Below are 18646 nucleotides of genomic sequence, written 5' to 3'. Positions count from 1 at the left end.
TAATCCAAGACAAGGCTAAGGAGATCTGAAGACACTCATTGTGTAATTGTTCGTAGGCACGTAACCCACTTCCACCAATATTGGCTGTGTGTCATTTCACACCACTCATGGAGGAAGGGGTCAACGGAGCTGTAATTTTATTGTCATGGGCCACAATTGTCATGTGCTCTAAAATCTGACACACATAAGAGAAAACCCACAAAATAAAAACCCGACCCTGTTGTTAAATTAGGGCCATTCTCTTCTATTTGACAGTTAAACAATAGAGACTAGAGTCTACAGAAAATTTGAAAGATGTACATTAAAATACCCCCCAAAAAAATGCAATCTAGTATAGGTGATGGGCAAGTGCGCTGCGGTGGGGGGGCAAGGGGGGGGGGGGTCCATGCGGTGCGATGCGGGGGGGGGGCATTATCGGATTGTCGGCAAGGAAATTGCCGATAACATCCAAAATATCGGCCTAACCGATAATTGGTCAATCCCTAGTAGGTATAGATGAATATAATCCAAACACTAGTGAAGAAAGAAGCAGATCACTCACCAGTCCGATGCTGTGCACTTTTATTCGGAAGTGATAACAATGGCTATCTATATGGATAGATGGAACAGCAGGGCAGTAGGTGTTACAGAGCCCCGTCCGGAGCGACGGTGCCGTTTCACGCCCATACGTATATAGCCATTGTTATCACTTCTGAATAAAAGTGCACAGCATCGGACTGGTAAGTGATCCACTTCTTTTTTTACTAGTATTTGGATGAATTTTTTTTGCTATATCTTATCAGCGTGAGCACAGCTGTCGTACTGGCTGATGTGAAAAGGCGCATAACCTTCTGACAACAGCACACACTGAACTAATAATCCTGAGGCAGTGCCAGGTGTTCTTTTGAATTTATATAGATGTATATAATGTTAAACAAAATGTTATCATGCATCACAATGTACAAAGTAATGCCTCATCCAGTCAAAAGAGACAAAAAACATGTAATGAAGACACAAAGGACAAAAGAGATAATTTACCGTATTTATCGGGGTATACCACTCACCGGCCTATAACACGCACCCTCATTTTACCAAGGATATTTGGGTGAAAAAAGTTATTTACGAAAATATCCTTGGTAAAATGAGGGTGCGTGTGTGTGCGTGTGTATACCCCGATACACTGTTTCTTACCCCGCAGAAGCCCCCAGGAAAGGCAGGGGGAGAGAGGCCGTCGCTGCCCGCTTCTCTCCCCCTGGCTATCGGTGTCGCTGCCCCATTGCCGGCGCCGACAGACAGGGGGAGTGAAGCAGCGCGGACCCGACCCCGGCAACAGGTAATTATACAACCGGGGATGGGGGAGGCAACGGGGCAGCGGCGCCGGTAATGGGTGCCTCTGCCCCATCTCTCCCCCTGTCTGTCGGCGCCGCTGCCCCATTGCCGGCACCGCTTCTCTCCCCCTGGCTATCGGCGCCGGCAATAGGGCAGTGGCACTGATAGCCAGGGGGAGAGAAGGGGCAGCGGCACAGATAGACAGGGGGAGAGAAGGGGCAGCGGCACCGATAGACAGGGGGAGAGAAGGGGCAGCGGCACCGATAGACAGGGGGAGAGAAGCGGCGACAGCAGGGACCCCAGGACAGGCAGGGGCAGAGAAGCCGGCAGCGGTGGCGGTCTCTGCACCTGAAAAAGCCGCTGCAGTTCATTGATTTAAAGTGCCCGCTTTAAATCATTGAACTGCAGCGGCTTATCAGCGTATAACACGCAGGTAGACTTTAGGCTAAAAATTTTAGCCTAAAAAATGTGTGTTATACGCCGATAAATACGGTAGTTAAATGTTGCATTTAGGGCCCATGCACACTGCTGAATTGTACAGATCTGTCTTATGGCTGCTACAGATAAATATTGTATGTCTATATGCCTCTGAATAAATTTTTGACTGTGGCAGTACAAAGAAGCTGTCCCATAAGACTTCCACAACTTTCATGTTGTAGCATAAGACAAATGCGCTAAAACTGAGGGGACAGTGTGTATCATTGAGGAAACAACCAAACTGGCTTTTGATGTCTCATAAACCAATGGTCATCCTCCCAGTCCTTAAGGCCCCACCAACATTCCATGTTTTTTCTCAGTAAGGCTGGGTTCCCATTACGTTTTCCCCCATACGGGAGCGCATACGGCAGGGGAGAGCTAAAAACGTGCACTCCCGTATGCCTTTCTATGCGCTCCCGTATGTAATTCATTTCAATGAGCCTACCGCAGTGAAACGTTCGGTCGTCTCATTTTTGCCCCGTATGCGCTTTTACAACCGGACCTAAAACCGTGGTCGAGGGGGAAAAATTAGCTGACCGGACCGAATGTTTCACTGCGGTCGGCTCATTGAAATGAATTATATACGGGAGCGATTAGAAAGGTATACGGGAGCACACGTTTTTTGCTCTCCCCTGCGGTATGCGCTCCCGTATGGGGGAAAACGTGATGGGAACCCAGCCTTACTCCTTTGCTATAGAACAGGGGAAGTTTCAAATCCTGGTTGATTTTTTTTTTTTTTTTTGCTACATTGTTTGGTTTCTCTCGCTCTTCTAGTAAACAGCATTATGTTATAAATGAGCCTCTTGAAACCACAGCTCCTTCAAGCCAAAGTATGTTTGTATCTTGAAGTAAAATCAATAGGCATTTTGCTGTGCTCTGCTAGTCCTGCTTGCAGTTCTGAGTCTTGTGTGTGAACCCAACAAAATAATCATATAATTTTCAAGGCCAAGGCCCATTTGCCAACCATATTTGTGCTGAAGCAGCTATAGCAGACAATGACAAAGAGCTGCTATCTGCCATTGCCAATGCTGTACAGGAGGAGGAATTATTGGAAAGCGCTGAAATCAGATCTAAAAGAAAAACAAAAACAATCTAAAACAATCTAATGATAAATGGGGGGGGGGGGGGGGGTTACTTCCATATAAATCTTACAATTTATATAGGACACTTGCTGGGGTCTTAGATAAAAGAGACCAGGGACTTTCTAATATACTTGCACATATAGTCGTCCATACTCATTAGATTAATGTCAGCTCAATCTGCCCATTTTGGCAGGACAGTCAACCACCTTATATGTTTGAGAGTGCCCTGACTCTCCCGAAGGCAGATGTTAGGGGAGAGTAGGATCAGGCAGGGTGCCAGAGGTATCTGGAAGTGTGTTAAAAGGGTACTTCACTACTTCAAAGGAGTAGTGTACTGAAAAGAATCTTCAGTCCATTGTGCTCGGGCTGAAAATAAAAAGAAAACAAACCTTAACTCACCTTCCTCCGTTCCCCCGTAGCGCTGCTACAGCTGTTCGCTCCTCTGGTCTGGTCTTCTTCCTTCTTCCATGTGCTTGATAGGCTGAGCGCAGTGTGATGATCCGTCCACATTGAAGAGGAAAGAAGACCGGAACGGAGGACCGAACAGCTGTAGCAGCGCTACAGGGGGAACGGAGGAAGGTGAGTTAAAGATTTTTTTTGTTTTTTTCTCAGCCCAGGCACAATGGACTGAAAATTCTTTTCAGTAGACTATTCCTTTAATAAGTGTCTGATCGATGGGGGGGGGGTCCAACCTCTGGGACCCCCCACAATCTGCAGAATGGGGGCCTCTTTGTCCCAGTACATGAAGCAATGTGTTGGCCCGTGCTCCATGCATTCTCTATGGAAGTGCTGGGGATACATGTGCGCTGTAATCTGGCGCTCTGGTGCTCCCGCAGACAGTGTATGGAAAGCATGGCAAAATGCCGCTCCATGCACATAGAGAGACAGGGCCCCATTCTCGAGAACAGAGGTTGTGACCCCCCCCCCGTGATCAGACACTCAATTTTTTAAGTAATAGTGTGAGAAGGTATTTGCTCATCTAGAACACCAGGATGGCCCCATAGGTTGCAACCATCACCTATTTTCCTTCCATGTTATGCCCTGTCCACAATTCCATGTGTGGCCCCTTATGACGTCGGTATCTTGTTCTTTGTGATTGTACATGTTTCTGTCCACATGATCTACAGCTCATTTCCGGACAGTTTGCTCCTATCAATTACAATGCAATTCTATTATTTTTTTTTTTAAAGGGGTCCTCCACCGGAAAGCATTTTTTTAAATCAACTGCCAGAAAGTTAAAAAGATTTAAAAATGACTTCTATTTAAAAATCTTAATCCTTCCAGTACTTATCAGCAACTATATGCTCCATAGGAAGTTATTTTCTTTTTGTGTTTCCTTTCTGTCTGATCACAGTGCTCTCTGCTGACACCTCTGTCCATTTTAGGACCTGTCCAGAGTAGAAGTGGGGTGTTCCGGTACCGTATTGCATACCGTACCTAGTGTAGAGGTCCCCAAAGTCAGAGTAACTTTGCTCAGGTAGGGTCCCTCAGGTGGGACATCCCCTAGTCGCCTCTTCTCAAGTCTAATTGTCTAATGTTAGTACATGTATATATTTAAATATAATATATATCTAGGAGAATGTATAGCACTTACCTTGTATAGCGTCGCAGGACTTTCGGTCATGTGACCATGTTAATCTCCTCTATGGTATGTTGGAGGACATTTGGAGGTCCTTGGGTCACATGTTGCCCACAATCCTTTGTATTGGTGATTGACACAAGTATGGACCAATTAGCACTAGTCTAGCCCCTGCCCATATAAGGGAGCTGTAGCCAATTATCGCTCTCTTGGGTTGCTGCTCTCGTGGATGCCGGACTAGCAGGACGGATCTGCGCAACTTTCAAAGACACGCTAGGCCTGAAAAACCTACCGGCCTCAGCTGAACTAAAACCGTGAGTTCTAAACTATCCCCCGCTAAAGCTAGCGTGACTACTGGACTGCAGCTAATTCCCTAAATCCAGTGGAACAGCGCATAATAGCTTAAGGACTCTAAGTTTCTAAAGTCCAAACCTTTGTCAATCTCCAAAGAAAGCTGTTGTATGCATAGAGACTGTTCCGTTTATGAAGCTTGCAGAAAATCTTCAGTAAAAGTTATACCTGTTTCAGAAAACTCTCCGGTTGTGGACATTCTATTATTCTCTACCTCCCTATCGCTCTTGGGAAGGGTGGCGATAGGACAAGCATTACTGAGGAGCCCTCACCCTGGGGTCACGAATAGCAAGGGTTAACAAGCACCCTTTGATAACCGCACAGCTACACTCCCCATACCCTACACCCCAGGCTATCACAGAAGCAAATCCTCATAGCAAACCTATGGCCCCTTTCACACTATAAAATTCATCCTTTAAAAGATCTGTTATAAACATCTGTTAGAAAAGCCTTAATAACGGATGTTAGACTTGAATGGGATTTTGTAACAGACGTTTATGGGATTTTTTTGATTATCCGTTATGACCTGTTATAGCCTGTCATGAATAATGGACGTTATTTGTGACGGAAGAAAAAATGGCACATGCACTAATTTTTCTTCCGTCACAAGAAACGAGTCTGCAGACAGCTGTGGAGACAACATTAGTGTTTGTACTACTACCCCCATCATGGAACAGAGTCTGTTCCATGATGGGGGTTGTAGTACAGGGGCTGAGGGATTGATCACACTGGATTTCACTTCTGAGACCCCATGCGATCTGAAGTTATTAAGCAGGGGAGCGGGTAGTATGCTCCACAACCTTACGATGTATGAGTGTGTTTTAACTTTAATTTTTAAATCCCCCTCGGGGAGCCTTGAATGGTCGGTACTGAGGAGCTATTCAGGGCTCCCAGTGGAAGATTTAAAAATGAAAATTGTGAGTAGCAGGGGGGCCATATGTATATTAAAAGCGCTGTGGGGGAAAGATATATAGCGCTGCAGGTGGGGGAGACATATAGCCTATTTATCTAGTCCCCCACAGCGCATTAATAAGGATAGGACCCCCGCCAGCACATTTATACACATATATCCCCCGCAGGTGCATTAAATATATATCCCCCGCCGGCGCATTAATAAATGTATACCCCCCACCAGCGCAAGTAACCCCCCACAGCGCATGTATAATGTACTGTCACAGGCTGCCATCTATATACATATGCTGGGCTGTGCTATGAATGAAAAGCATTCTACCAGCAGCATCGTCCGGCCCTATGCTGCCGATAGAAATTATTTTCATTCATAGCACAGCGCCAGCATAGGTATATAGAAGTGCTGTGGGGGGGGGGGGCAGATAACGCTATATGTCAGCACCCCCCAGCGCTTCTATATATATTTACCGGCACTGCGCTATGAATGAAAGGTATTTCTATTAGCAGCGCATAGTGTCGGCTGCCTGCACTATATGTGCTGCTAATTTTAATATACCTTTCATTCATAGCACAGCGCCGGCAAATGTATATAGAAGCGCTGGGGAGTGCTGACATATAGCGTTATCTGCCCCCCACAGCGCTTCTATATACATATGCCAGCGCTGTGCTATGAATGAAAAGTATTTCTATCAGCAGCATAGGGCCGGACGATGCTGCTGGTAGAATGCTTTTCATTCATAGCACAGCCCAGCATATGTATATAGTTGGCAGCCTGTGACAGTACATTATACATGCGCTACGGGTGGTTACTTGCGCTGGCGGGGGGTATACATTTATTAATGCGCTGGCTGGGGATATACATTTATTAATGTGCCAGCGGGGGGTATACATTTATTAATGCTCCGGCGGGGGATATATATTTATAAATGCACTGGCGGGGGTCATATCTTTATTAATGCGCTGTGGCTGGCTAGATAAATAGGCTATATGTCCCCTCCCCCTGCAGCGCTATATATCTTGCCTCCCACAGCACTTTTAATATACATATGGCCCCCCTGCTACTCACAATTTTAATTTTTAAATCTTCCGCTGGGAGCCCTGATTGGCTTCTCGGTACCGGCCATTCAGGGCACCCTGCGGGGGATTTAAAAATGAAAGTTAAAACACACTGATACATCGCAAGGTTGTGGAGCATGCCACCCGCACCCCTGCTTAATAACTTCAGATCGCATGGGGTCTCAGAAGGCTGTCGGGGCATGCTGGAAGTTGTAGTTTTGCAACAGCTGTTGCCACCCTGCTTAGGAAGCACTGTCTTGTGCACTTCTTAATATTTTGGAATGAGCTACTCACACCGTAATAGTGGATGACCTTAAGAACCCAGCAATATTGAATTTGACAAATCCAACTACGCTAAGTAAGTTAGAAACCTCTATCCCTTCAATATTCCAAACCTCTACTTTGTTACATCTGAAAAAAATCCAGCCCTGCTATATCTAACAGCACAGCTTTAGGACATCTGACAAGCGCAGCTTTGCTACATTTTTTTTTTTTTTACATAAAGCACTGTTATTACGAGCTGGAATTTTTTAAGTGGAAATCCTACAATAGAGGAAATGAGGTTGGAACCGAAAACGTTAACAATGTACTCAACTACTTTTACCCTGAGAGAAAAATTTCTATTTAATCCTCAGCCGCACCCCTCCAGAAAGTGTATGTTGCATCTGAAAGGTCACCCCCCCCTAATTGCTGGTTTAACTATGTCCATTAAGGTCGGTTGTTCTTTCCATTCCTAAGAATTGCATTACGGGCCTTGTTTTTATGATTATTTTTAATCTCAGAAACCCAGCTGCAGAGAGACGTAGCTACGGGTTATTTACTTCTTCACATTAAACCATTTCAAAGTCTATGACAGAGTCATTCTTTGGTATGCCGAGCGATACACTAAGGAGCGGGGTATGTTTTGTGTATTGTGTACTAGTAGCCCTTATATTCATGTGCAATTTGGTTTTCTAATATACAGATTTTCTAATATATGATAAAACATTAGTTATAGCACGTCTATGGCTGTCTTAAAGGGGTACTCTGCCCCTAGACATCTAATCGTGGGGGTCTTGCCGCTGGGAACCTGCAATCTCTCCTGCAGCACCCTGTGTCATCTGCTGCCTGATGACAGCCAATACAGCGGTCGGGGTATTGTGGCATCATGGCCCTGCCCCCTCATGATGTCATGCCCCACTCCCCTCAATACAAGTCTATAGGAATGGGCATGACTGTCACAATGCCCCCTCCCATAGACTTGTATTGAAGGGGTGGGGTGTGACGTCATGAGGGGGCGGGGTTGTGACATCACGATACTCCTGCCCCTGTATCTCGCTCCATGCAGCAGATGATAGGGGGTGCTGCAGGAGAGATTGTGGGGGTTCCCAGCAGCAGGACCCCCGCGATCAGACATCTTATCCCCTATCTTTTGGATAGGGGATAAGATGTCTAGTGGCGGAGTACCCCTTTAAAGAAGCTGATTCATCACAACAGCCTGTTTCCATATGGAAGGTAGCAGTTGCACCGTGGCCCTGGTGTCTAAGGGACCTCAAGACACATCTGTCTCTAAGAGATCAGTATTATAATTGGCACATGGGGCTCTGTTGTATATCTTGCATCGGGCAGAGAAGCTACAAGTTATGCCTCTGTATAGACATAATTGAGGATGATCCTCTGCTTGTGACCTCCTCTGTGAGCCAGAGTGTAGAACCACAAACATAGAGATCCAGCAAGCGTAAGCAACTGATCACTATGATCAGACCCTTCTTATCACCAGTACAGTTGAGTTTTGCTTGAGGCCAATTTGGCACATCTGTCAGATTTGTTTTGAACTCAATTTAGATTCTAAAGTGTACCAATTGCACTGCATTTGACTGTGCAATGTAGGTATAAGAGCAGGGACTCCTGTCAAAGGCAGGAGTCCCAGGTTTTGTACTGTACACTGAAGGGCAGAACACATTTGCTGGGCCAGGTGCAAAGCAAATGTATATACAATATCACCACTTACCTTTGGGCTGCTCATTTTACAGGAGCAGGGACTGCCTTTGACAGGAGTCCCTGCTTCTGTATAAGTGAATCATCCTAAACAAATTTGGATTCTGACAAATCTGAATTTCTTTGTGAACTTTGGACAAAATTCTATTTGTGTTGAATCAATTTGCTTATCTCATTTCGAGACCCTTCCCACCATCTCCTTATCCACCCATTCAATGAGAAATATGCAATGCCTTATTTCCCCTTTGGCAGCGCTGCAGCAGAATGAACACTTTATGCTCGGTGACCTCACATATTACAGCTGATCGCGGGGGGCTTCTTCAGCAGGACACCTTGCAATCTGCTGATCCAAAGTAGCCAACCCCTTCAACGTACAGCTTACCGCATTTTTCCCATACGTCATGAAGAACTCACCAGACTTGTAGCATCACAGATGGCAAAGGTTTCCTATCAGTGAACTATAGGGGAAATAATAATTAACTTTTACAATTGTTTGCCAAAAAGTTGACAACCTTTTAAAAAAATTAGTCAGTTCTTAAAAAAAAGGATCAATAACGTCCCTTCTGGATGAGTGTACTGAGTACATTAACAAAACTTCACATCAAACAAAATAACACAACCATGACACTTTTACCAGCTGCACCCAAAACCTGGCACTCTGCTGATATATAACTTCACACATCTGAAGGCAACATATTTCCCCTAAGTCTTGGCATATTGGACTCGTCGTATGTATATTGTTACACACTGGAATAAAGTAAAATATAGTTCTCAAGCATCACAGTGAGCCTATACAGTATAACTAGAACCACATAAGATATTTGTAGCACAACTGCTCCCAGGTCGAGGTTGCATAACATTCTCTCATAAGATGACTTTTTCATTATGCATATACAATGGTCCCTCAAGTTACAATATTAATTGGTTCCAGGATGACAATTGTATGTTGAAACCATTGTATGTTGAGAACTCTATGGAAACCTGGTAATTGGTTCTGAAGCCACCAAAATGTCATCCAAAAATAGGAAAAAGTGAGGATTAAACAAAAATAAGTAGATAACTAATACAGATAAAGCAAATCCTTACATATAAAAGTAAGAAAGATCTGCTGGAAGCTGTAAATCACTGTCTATGTAGAGGACAGGAGCTTCTACAGGGTCCATACAATAGACACAGTGAACCAAAAAAGTAAAATGGAGCAGACCTTACTTGGTGTCCAAAGGAGCAGCTAACCATGGTACAGGTAAAGAGTAGTACAGAACATGTAATACCTCTCTGTATTGTAGGGGGCGCTATCAGACAGGAATTCAGTGCATATGCTTCAGTAATACAGGTGTTTTACCAGTGAATGCCCATTCTGATTGGTCGGTTCTTCCAGCCATTGACATGTTTCACAGATCTGGACTGTCCATAGCATTGTATGTCGAGACTGGTTTCAAGTTACAATGGTCCAGAAAATACCATTATATGTTGAAACTATTGTATGTTGAGGGATTGTTGTAGTGTTTTATGCTTTCAAACTTCATTTGCTTTGCTAAGCGACTTACAAGTACAAGGCAAATTCCCAAACCCTTCACCGAGAAGGGAAAAACTTTCCACTGGTCCAGTTTCCACGTGACTAAATAAAATGAAAAGAATTCTCTAGTTTTGTCTTTACCATAGAAGTGTGAAAGATCTAGGCTAGGGGAATTTTTGTTTACCCTATACTTATAGAAAACAAAATTGTTCCACAATAGTACAGTGGTACAGTAAATGTGCCAGTAGATAGTCAATAGCTGATTGCCGAAAGCTAGTTCACCTGACAGATCTTCCACCCGACACCCCCTCTACATGTTCACACTTTTCTTAATCGTAAGCGTATGTTTTCAAGGGGCAAGGGAAACAAGGAATAAAGGTTATTCTATCTTTCTTTCCCCAAACATCAGGGGAGAGTCTGGAGAACTTCATACGCATGATAGTTGGTAGATTTAGGTTTCCTTTTCCATATCAATAGTAGAATGAATCCCGCCACTCTCAAGTCTTCATGCAAATTGTATTTTCTTTATTGGAGCAAATATGGTACAAACTGAACTGCGTTCAGTTTTTACCATATTTGCATTAATAAAGAAAATAAGATTTGCGTGAAGACTTGACAGTGCCGGAATTCATTTAAATGGGCACTGTCAGATACAAAAACTTTTGATATGTTGTAAAGCATGCAAAAACAATAGGTATTGCAATTGCTTTCATTAGAACATTTTCAGTATTTCATACTGAAAAAGCCAGTCAAACAACTGCCCCCCTGCCTGCCTTGACACATACTAGTCCTGCTGTGTCCATGCGTCATGGACACACTCCCTTGATTGACAGCTGTGAGTGCAGGGCTCACAGCTGGAGGAAAAATCCTCCCACTGTCAGCTTGTGTCCCGTTACTGTCAGTGAGGACAAGCTGGGAGTTGTAGTTATGCAGACAGCATACTGAGGGAGGGGGCTGAGACCTGCACAGTGAGGCCATGTCCCCTCCCTTTGAGAGGAATTCAGACTAGTGAGCAGAATTAAAAGTGTAATAAAAAATAAATAAAAGTGCTAGATACATAAAACTTAGATGTACATGGTCAGGATTAAGTACGGAGTGATATATAAAAAAAAAATGTTGTTGGATCTGACGGGTATGCTTTAAAGGGGTTATCCAGGAAAAAACTTTTTTTTGTATATCAACTGGCTCCAGAAAGTTAAACAGATTTGTTAATTAAAAAATCTTAATCCTTTCAGTACTTATGAGCTTCTGAAGTTAAGGTTGTTCTTTTCTGTCTAAGTGCTCTCTGATGACACGTGTCTCGGGAACCGCCCAGTTTAGAAGAGGTTTACTATGGGAATTTGCTTCTAAACTGGGTGGTTCCCGAGACACGTGTCATCAGAGAGCACTTAGACATAAAAGAACAACTTTAACTTCAGAAGCTCATAAGTACTGAAAGGATTAAGATTTTTTAATAGAAGTAATTTACAAATCTATGCTTGCAACAAGAAACAGCGTTCAGCACAGCCAGCCATACAGCCAAAAACCGCTCCTAGCAGAAACAGGTGTGTGCAAGCGCCACCTCCGGTGGGGTGCTCAGCCTGGACAGAGTCATGAATCAGACATGTAGAAGAATCTGAAATGAGCGGCACTCACCACGTCCAGGTAGCGACAAACTTCTTTATTTCTTAAAGTGCAGTTAGGACATACAAGAGCAGGGAGACAGGAACGCCGGATAATCCGGTGGACTGGTCACAGCCGTATCGTGCTTCCGCACTTCGTCAGACCTTCTCGTCCACTGAGGGCTCTCCATGAGGGCCGCTCATTTCACATTCTTCTACATGTCTAATTTACAAATCTGTTTAACTTTCTGGAGCCAGTTGATATATAAAAAATAGTTTTTGCCTGGAACACCCCTTTAACTATTGCTGTAACTATTATCCACGGGCACCTAAACTATAACCAGTGCTGGCCTATCCTTTCCTGTCCTTTTCTATATATCAGCTAACTTTATACTGGTGTACTCTGATTATATATGGTGCACTCATGGCACTTCCCAGACTGTACATCATCTAAATAAGGAACGCTAGGAGATGTCTTCTAACATATAGATTCAGCTATGGACTATAATACAGTCTGTAACTCAGGATCAGTATCATTAGGATCATATTTTAGATAAGACTATTCAAACTGATAGACTGACTGATTAGTAACTTATTAGTTTTGGGCCAATTGTATACAGGAGCAGGGGCCCCTGTCAATTGCAGGAGTACCTGCTCCTATACACTGAGCAGGGAGGCATACTATATATGCTTCACTGCCACTTTAAACCTTTAGTGGCAGGGACTCCTGCCTTTGAAAGAAGTCCCTGCTCCTATGTATGTAAGTTTTCAAGACACCAAGAGTAGGGTGACTGAGAAAGTACATACAGGTACAAGGACTGCTCTTAAAGGTAGAAGCCCCTGCACCTTGTACATTGAGCAGTATATACTTTATGCTTTACCAATTAGTTTACATCTACTATGCTGGGTGCAGAATCCCTGGCTCAGATGCATACTGTATCAAAACTTACCTCTGCACACTCTGACCTTGGTCCAGCAAATGTTAGCTGACCAGCAAGACATACAGCTTTTGTCTAGCCACTCAATGTACAGAAGCTCCTGTTTCTTGCCTTTAAAAGCAGTCCTTATACCTGTATGTACTTTCTAAGGTGCCCTACACTTGGTGCCTTGAAAATTACATACAGGAGCAGGAACTTCTGTCACAGACAGGAGTCCCTGCTCCTGTAAGTTCAAAGTGGCATAGAGGCTTCAACTGTTTGTCTCGCTGCTCAGTGTATAGGAAACGGTGCTCTTGCCATTGACGGGGTCTGTGCTCCTGTATGTGATTCATTTGTTTGCCTCTCTGCTCAGTGTATAGGAGACTCAATTGTTTGCCTCTCTGCCCATTGTATAGGAGACTCAATTGTTTGCCTCTCTGCTCAGTGTATAGGAGACTCAATTGCTTAGCAATATAAGAGATGTTAAGCATTGTGATTTCCTATTCACTTGTTTGCCTCGCTGCTCAGTGTATAGAAGACGGTGCTCTTGCCATTGACGGGGTCTGTGCTCCTGTATGTGATTCATTTGTTTGCCTCTCTGCTCAGCGTATAGGAGACTCAATTGTTTGCCTCTCTGCTCAGTGTATAGGAGACTCAATTGCTTAGCAATGTAAGAGATGTTAGGCATTGTGATTTCATATTCACTTGTTTGCCTCGCTGCTCAGTGTATAGGAGACGGTGCTCTTGCCATTGACGGGGTCTGTGCTCCTGTATGTGATTCACACAAAACTAATAAGGCATGTATGCATCCTTATGACTATGACAATAAAAATATGTTTTAAAAATATAAAAAGTAAATGTTTACAGAATACTATTCTCAAGTGTTTGAAGCAGCTATCGAAATAACTTGGTTTCAGCAAATATTTTTGCAGCCATTGTGACCAAAATGTTAAAAGGTAGCTAGTAGCACAAAGCAGTACTGAAAGACACTACTTGATATTGAATGCCTCTACTACCGTGTAAAAATGTAAAAAAAATAAAAAGCTGAAAGAATTAGTACTAAAAAAACATTCCACTTTCTATGGCAGCGCTGAACTCAACTGCTTAGCAATGTAAGAGATGTTAAGCATTGTGATTTCATATTCACTTGTTCAGAAGACATTACCCTTTCCCCCCATGTAACACTAATAATAATAATACATTTGTTGCCATGGCAATGCTTGCAAAGAAAACAAAAATCTTTTCCGCTAAATGCTGAAATTCCCACTTTACAATGTTCTTTATACTTAAACAGACAAATTGCCGAAACAGTTGGAGATCAGACTTTTCCAAAAATTATTTAGAGCTGAATTTGAACTAAGGTTTCCATCTTTGGTTTTAGTAAGGGGCTTTAACCTATTTATGGCTCCTGGGTAATGCAAGGAACATAGTAGTGATACTAACTGGGTTAAAGGAGTATTCCGGTGAAAAATATATATATATATATTTTTTTTTTCATATCAACTGGCTCCAGAAAGTTAAACAGATTTGTACATGACTTCTATTAAAAATGCTTAATCCTACCAGTACTTAGCAGCTTCTGAAGTTGAGTTGTTCTTTTCTGTCTGACAACAGTGCTCTCTGCTGACACCTGTCTGTCTGTCTCAGGAACTGTCCAGAGCAGGAGAGGTTTGCTATGGGGATTTGCTCCTACTCTGGACAGTTCCTGAGACAGAGGTGTCAGCAGAGAACACTGTGGTCAGGCAGACAAGAACAGCTCAACTTCAGCAGCTGATAAGTACTGAAAGGATTAAGATTTTTTAATTGAAGTAATTTACAAATCTGTTTAACTTTCTGGAACCAGTTGCTATGAAAAAAATAGTTTTTCACCGGAATACTCCTTTAATTCCTCACCTCCCAAAATCTTACTTAAAAGAGTTGTCTCATGTGGGGCACTTAGACATAATAGGTGGAGTCTAAGGAGCTCTCTCTAGGGGCCTGTCTTGCATACAGAACAGTATATGTTGGCATATTCATTTTTTTTTAGTTTATCTCCGACATACTGCCTTAATTGTCCAATCTATGTATAGTGCTAGTAACAGTGTTAGCATCTGTCTTATGGTCATAATAGTTTTGGCTATTGCTAATCTGTGGCGTATGAAAAACATAACAGGGAAATATACATTCATTTGAGTTCCCTCCAAATGGTGATCTAGAATCTTGATTCTCAATCTGTAAGACATGTACCCCAGAGAGTACATGCTATAACTTTGGGGATGGGGAGAGGTCTTTACATTGTCTTCATACTGTACTTTGAATAGGTGTAGCATGGCATAAATGAATTAAATAAGAAGTTTTTAGAAACATCTAGGACCTAGGTCTCCAAACTGTGGACCTTCACCTGTTGCAAAACTACAACTACAAGTATGCCTAAAGCTGTCCGGGCTTACTGGGAGTTGTAGTTTTGCAACAGCTGAAGGTCCACAGTTTGGAGACCACTGATCTAGTAGATGTACTTGGCAATCTTGCTATGACACTGGCCCCCAAACTGTGGACCTCCAGCTGTGCAAAACTAAACTCTCATTATTCCAGGACAGCCAACAGCCAGCCATACTGGGTGTTGTAGTTTTGCAACAGCTGAAGGTCCACAGTTTGGAGACCACTGATCTAGTAGATGTACTTGGCAATCTTGCTATGACACTGGCCCCCAAACTGTGGACCTCCAGCTGTTGCAAAACTATAACTCCCAGTATGCCAGGACAGCCAACAGCCAGCCATACTGGGTGTTGTAGTTTTCCAACAGCTGAAGGTCCCCAGTTTGGAGACCACTGATCTAGGAGATGTACTTGGCAATCTTGCTAGGACACTGGCCTAAAAATGGACCTAGGTCTCCAAACTGCGGACCTCCAGCTGTGCAAAACTACAACTCCCAGCATGCCTGGACAGCCAACGGCCAGCCATATTAGGTGTTATAGTTCTGCAACAGCTGAAGGTCCACAGTAAGGAGACCACTGATCTAGGAGACGTACTTGACAATATTGCTGCGACACTGGCCTAAAAAATTGACCTAGGTGTCTAAAACTACTACTCCCTGTATTCCTTGACAGGCAACAGCCAGCCATACTGGATGTTGTACTTTTGCAACAGCTGAAGGTCCACAGTTTGAGGACCACTGATTTAGGAAATTTACTTGACAATATTCCTATGACACTTGCCCAAAAATTGGGCAAAATGGACCTAGGTTTCCAAAATGTGGACCTCCAGCTGTTGCAAAACTATAACTCCCAGTATGCCAGGACAGCCAACAGCCAGCCATACTGGGTGTTGTAGTTTTGCAACAGCTGAAGGTCCCCAGTTTGGAGACCACTGATCTAGTAGACGTACTTGGCAATCTTGCTAGGACACTGGCCTAAAAATGGACCTAGGTCTCCAAACTGCGGAACTCCAGCTGTGCAAAACTACAACTCCCAGCATGCCTGGATAGCCAATAGCCAGCCATACTGGGTTTTGTAGTTTTGCAACATCTGAAGGTCCACAGTTTGGAAACCACTGATCTAGGAGATATACTTGACAATATTCTTATGATACTAGTCCAAAAACGGACAAAAATTGACCTAGGTCTCCAAAATGTGGACCTCCAGCTGTTGCAAAACTATAACTCCCAGTATGCCAGGACAGCCAAAGGCCAGCCATACTGGATGTTGTGGTTTTGAAACAGCTGGAGGTCCACAGTATGGAGACCATTGATCTAGGAGATGCACTTAACAATCTTCCTATACAACATTTGCCTAAAAATGGGCAATGATCGATTCCTCCCCAAGCTCTATACTTCTGAGATATGATAATGGAGTAATTCTCCTACAATGCAGCAGCAGTTTCACTTTTAAGTGTGTGAAACTTTTCCCCTTGGTTGAAAAAACATGAATGGACCCTAATCCTTCTCTTCAGAGGATAGCCCCCTGTAACCCTTTTGATAATTTTCAGACTACAGGGCAATAATCATTAAGCTCTTTAGTGCTGACATTGTTGGTGGGAATGAGCAGCTTCCCCATACCGCTGGTGGTAATAATTTTGTTTTTGCCCTTGGCCGTCTAATCAGTCTGTGGCCCTAGACTAAGGCTGTCAGGTTGTGTCAGTAGCTCCCTTGTGAGTGCTCACTAGACTACCTTTTATCCTGTAAGCTGTACTCAAATGTCACATACGTCTCCAGGGAAAGAAGACTTCCTACTGGGAACCGAAGACTGCAAAATGCCATCAAAAGGAAAGGGAAAAGAATGAAAGCACTTTAGAAACATGTAGGTTTTATTTCGAAAGGTGGATGATGCCTTCAAAACTTGCTGGTCCCATACAGTTCATACAATATGCCAATAAATGTATTGTATAGGTTGGACAGACAATAGTTTCATGTGCATAATAAAGAGAATCTGCCATCCTAAAATGTTGAAAAATATGGCGCGGTCCGTATGGCACGGTATGCGCTTCGTCAGGCCCCTTCAGGGGCCTGATGAAGCGCATACCGTGCCATACGGACCGTCTCCTACTGCCTATGTACCCCCACAGCATTCCACATCCCGCACAGCGAAGAGTTGCACAATAAAGACACAAGACTTCTGAACAGTGAGTGCTCCCTTTTTTTCTATGTTGTGTTTTTGATACCCTAGATGTATTTGTGGTATAAATTATTATTTGGATTATTACTATCCAGGTTGTAGGCGCCATCAACTCATCAGGCTTGATCCACCATTCATTCACTATTTGGCAATATTTTTTACCAGTTTTTCTACCATGATTTGACTATATTATGGGGTTCTAGTCATTAAAGGGGTATTCCAGGAATTGTTTTTTTATTTGACTATGCTACAGGGGCTGTAAAGTTAGTGTAGTTCATAATATAGTGTCTGCACCTGTGTGTGTGTCACAATTCTTATGGGATTTTAACCCCAATATTCATTTTTAAGAGCATACAAAATGACTGTTGTCTCAGATTTTTCCCAGGTTGCAATGCGGCCGAGACCTGACCTCACTAGTCAGCTGATGACAGGAAGCCTGTCTGCTTCAATGGGTGGAGCGATCGCTTCGTGGGAGAGAGATCAATCTGCAACTAATGCAACAGCTGTAGGCATGCTGAGTGAAAACCACAGGTCTTTATGTTTCAGTGGGTGGGGTGGCTGATGTGTGGGAGGGAGGAAAATGGAATTATGGGATTAGTAGGCAAAAAAGAAAACTCAAACAGGAAGTAGCCAGTTCACGAAAAGATAGCCACAGTGTTATGGTAATCTCACAACATAGTCATTTAGCCCCAAGACAAGCACAGATCCTTCCTAAGCATGTCCATTACTGCCTGCCAGGTAAGTACTAACATTTCTTTATGGAGGAGAACCCCTTTAATAGTGATAGCAATGTTATTTTCCTCATCAAGACAACACATACCTTGGAGTACCTGGCAGACCTCATTGTATGTAGGTGGTGTCCATCATGTGAAGGATTCAACACTGTGTCATGCTTTCTGGTATAAAGAGCCTCACACAAGTTGGTTTCGGAAAGAACATGTCAATGACTATAAAAAGATGTCTCATGGTGGTGGGACATTTCACACCTAACATTATCCAAGTTAATGTAAGCTTGTGATGTTACCCTTGAAGAGAAAACATCTTCAGCAGAGGTTAACAATAGCTGGAGAAGTGTACTCAGGAGTCAACAAAGCTTTGAGGTACTGGGCTTTTTACATCAATCAAGAAGAAGCTATAGGGCGAGTGAGGAGGCGTGCCAGGCTGTGGCACTCGAGCAGCTCAGCTCTGCCTTCTGGGCACTTGGCTGAGAAATAAAAAAAGGTCCGCCAAATGCTTGTTCCAACAACTATTCCTCCTAAAAGCCTCATGCACATGCACACTCGG

At 43.4% G+C, this 18646-nt stretch overlaps 1 protein-coding gene across 5 annotated transcripts in view; it reads right to left on the bottom strand.

Annotated features, from left to right (window-relative positions):
* The window catches only part of SLIT2 (slit guidance ligand 2), a 327901-nt gene that overhangs the window by 192332 nt on the left and 116923 nt on the right, over nt 1–18646 (bottom strand). The gene's annotated exons all lie outside the window — the stretch shown is intronic.

Source organism: Hyla sarda, chromosome 1 (assembly GCF_029499605.1).
Source record: "Hyla sarda isolate aHylSar1 chromosome 1, aHylSar1.hap1, whole genome shotgun sequence".
Classification (NCBI taxonomy): Eukaryota; Metazoa; Chordata; class Amphibia; order Anura; family Hylidae; genus Hyla; species Hyla sarda.
The sequence above is the reverse complement of the archived record's forward strand: the minus strand, read 5'-3'. Positions and strand labels throughout refer to the sequence as shown.